At 46.8% G+C, this 3,028-nt stretch overlaps 1 protein-coding gene across 3 annotated transcripts in view; it reads left to right on the top strand.

Moving 5' to 3' along the window:
• The first annotated feature begins 379 nt into the window (after nucleotides 1–379).
• Nucleotides 380–3,028, top strand: part of Fbxw7 (F-box and WD repeat domain containing 7) — a 160,308-nt gene continuing 157,659 nt past the window's right edge. For all 3 annotated transcript variants that reach the window (XM_028789486.1, XM_028789485.1, XM_028789484.1), the window contains exon 1: nucleotides 380–754. The gene's annotated coding sequence lies outside the window, so the exon portion shown is untranslated. The remainder of the gene's footprint in view (nucleotides 755–3,028) is intronic.

The raw sequence follows: 3,028 nt of genomic DNA, 5'->3' as shown, positions 1-3,028 counted from the left end.
GGTGTAGGGAGGGGGTCCCGGCCACCGCGACACATGCGGGAGCCGGGAGCGGGGGCGGCGCCGATCCGAGCCCGCCGGGTCCCCAGCCTTGCCGCCGTCCAGACCGGTCGCCCGGGGCCGTAGCATCCCATAGCGGAGTGTATGAGCCGGGGCCCCTAGCCCAGGAGCCACCTCCGGGCCGGGGGGGCGGGGACCCCGATGTGAAACGGCCGCGGCAGCGTGGTGAGCGGCCTCGGCGCCGCTGTCCTCTTCTTCCCCTCCCCTCCCCTTCACCCCCTCTTGGGGGGCTTCTCCTTGGGCCCGCCGCCGCACCCCGGCTCCTCAGCGGGACTCCAGGAGTTCTTGGCGCCCCCTCCCCGCCCCAGCCTCCCAGGGCGGCGGGGCCGGGGGGGACCTGGGGGGCCGGCTGCAGCCTCCGCCCAGAGGAAACTTTACCCAAACGTAATCTTCGAGCTTTCTGATTGTGACTGTCCCGGGACAAGTGGCCCAGGACGGGCTGAAGCCACAGCCTGCAGGGACCCAGGAAGAGAAAAAGCGGTGAGCGGGGCTGTTGCCGCCGCCGCCGCCGCCGCCGCCGCTGCCGCCGCTGCCTCTATCCCGGCAGCGCGGAAGAGACCTGGGTAGCTGCTTGGTGGAGCGACGCTAGCACCGCTTCTTCCTCAGTTCCGCGCCTAGCCTTCCGCAGCTGCCCGCCTCAGCCCGAAGGAGGAAGGGAGCCAGCCACATTGTCAGCGCCACCGCTCGACTCTGAAGCGTGAGTGGACCCGGGGGAGGGGGGACATTATAAGGTGACAAGTGGGAGCGGGTGAGTGCTTTGATGCTGGCGTTTGGCTGTTTCTCAGGAGGATTGGCAGTGGAGACCTTTCCTTTCTACAGATGGGAGAAAGCGTCAGTTTGCAGGAGTAATGCAAGTACTCAGGAGTTTTTCTTAGAGGAACTGTGTCTCCAGAGTGGACGCTTGCACCTTTCTGGACACCAAACTGAGAAAACCCTTGGGCAACTCTCTCCTGTACCTTTTCCTGGCAACTTCATCCTGGCAGTGGTTTTTCTTTTAGGGAAACTCCCATGGATTCCCACGTGGGAATCACTTGAATCAACTCTTTTTTTTTTTTTTTTCTTTCCTAAGTGTTGCTTTTGAAGTTGCCTTGGCTAGGAAGACTAGTTTTCCTTTTTGTGCATAGGGGAGTTTGATGCCCTCAACGCTTTATTTCCCATGTCTACAGACTGATGTGTAGAGTGCTTGCATGTTTCTGTTGGCTCAGGAGAATCCGAGTTCCTAGGATACACAACTCACTGAGACTTATTTCAGGGAGAGCACTTAATAAATTACCATTTCGTAAAAGTTGCCGCAGCTCTTTTCTTTTTCTTTTTTGCTTTCATTTGTTTTTTTTTTTTTTTGTGATGGGGGGAGAGAGAGTAATATATTTTAAGTGATAGCACATTTTTACTAGGTTTTTACTAGGGACTGAAAGGGCATGTGTGCAGCTTTTCTTATTTGTCTCTATTTGTTAACTTAGAAACTTCATACTCTTTTAAGAAAGCATTTAGCATTCTGAGTGCTAAATTAGAGGTACAGAAAAGTAATGTTTCGCATATGTAAAGTTAAACTAAACGTCTTAAGGCTTAACATACTGTAGGATTTTGTGTAACAAGAAACATAGGTAGTGTAAGACTGAGAATTCTGGTCCATCCAGACAACTAAATGTGGGCAGAATAAAGATGCTCTGTAGAAATGAATGGAAACCTGGGAGTGTCCATTTATCTATCCATCCATCTGTCTTAATTTCTCCATTTAGGATCATGATTAAATTTGTTTAGAAGTTTCTCACATTTTATGTCTGGGTCCTGTTTTCCCCTCCTCTTTTTAAAGTAATGAGCCTCTAAGTTTATTATTCTGCATTATGTAACAGTTTATTTCTCTTTGACCTGCCTTCTCAGTCTTTCAGGATGCAGTTTGTTTGAGGAGTGCTAAAGCACTGAGTCTGTCTTACCTTGCTTTTATAGATTTTGTTTAATCTCTACTATCATCTGTCTCAACCTTTTTTTTTTTTTTTCAAGACAGTTTTTCTATGTTACCTTGGCTGTTCTGGAACTAACTCTGCAGACCAGGCTGGCCTAATGTTCACAGAGATACACCTGCCTCTGCTTCCCAAGTGCTGGCTAGGATTAAAAGGTATGTGCCCTGACTGCCAGCCATGTCACAACTTTTTTGAGGCTCCCCCCCCCCCATTTCTTTGGATAACTTTGCTCTCTTTTTAGTTCTTTTATTTTCTTGGTTGATACTTTGTTCTTCATGTGCTTTCATAAGACACCTTAAATTCTACTTCAGTGGGAATTAGCATGAAAATACTGAATGGTAGATTTAACTTTAGATTAGAATAAAAGGTGTTTTTAGATCTGCTAACCTTACTTTGTTATCCTGACAAAGTCATATATTCTAGTTTTGAAGACAATGATAACCGAGAAACTTAGACTTTCATAGTTTGCTTCTTGGAAAGAAGGAAAGTGTTAACCAAGAAATGGAACTTTGAGTTTGTATTGCATTTAGTCAAAGTTGCTTACTAACTGGAGGACGTGTTTTGTGTGTAAATTGGTTTTAAATTATGGAAGTACTTTACTGAATGTAGTAAGGACAAAACATTTAGTACTTTCAGTCTTTGAGGGTGCCTTTTCTTACCAATGACACAGGCAATCAAATACAAATTGCACAAAACTTTAGGAAAGTTTGGGCTGGTGCGATGGCTCCGTGGGTAAAGCTGCTTGCTGCATAAGTCTAAGGAAATGGAGTCTAAGACCCAGAACCAAAAGTGGAGGGAGAAAACTAACTGTACAGAGTTGTTTTCTGACCTGTGTCATATGCACGGACTTGTAGTGGTGGTGGTGGTGGTATTACAGTTATTGTAGTAGTACAGTTATTGTAGTAGTACAGTTATTGTAGTAGTACAGTTATTGTAGTAGTACAGTTATTGTAGTAGTACAGTTATTGTAGTAGTACAGTTATTGTAGTAGTACAGTTATTGTAGTAGTA

This window comes from Grammomys surdaster, unplaced genomic scaffold, assembly GCF_004785775.1.
Source record: "Grammomys surdaster isolate TR1022 unplaced genomic scaffold, NIH_TR_1.0 125834, whole genome shotgun sequence".
Lineage (NCBI taxonomy): Eukaryota > Metazoa > Chordata > Mammalia > Rodentia > Muridae > Grammomys > Grammomys surdaster.
This window is presented reverse-complemented; position numbering and strand designations above follow the sequence as displayed.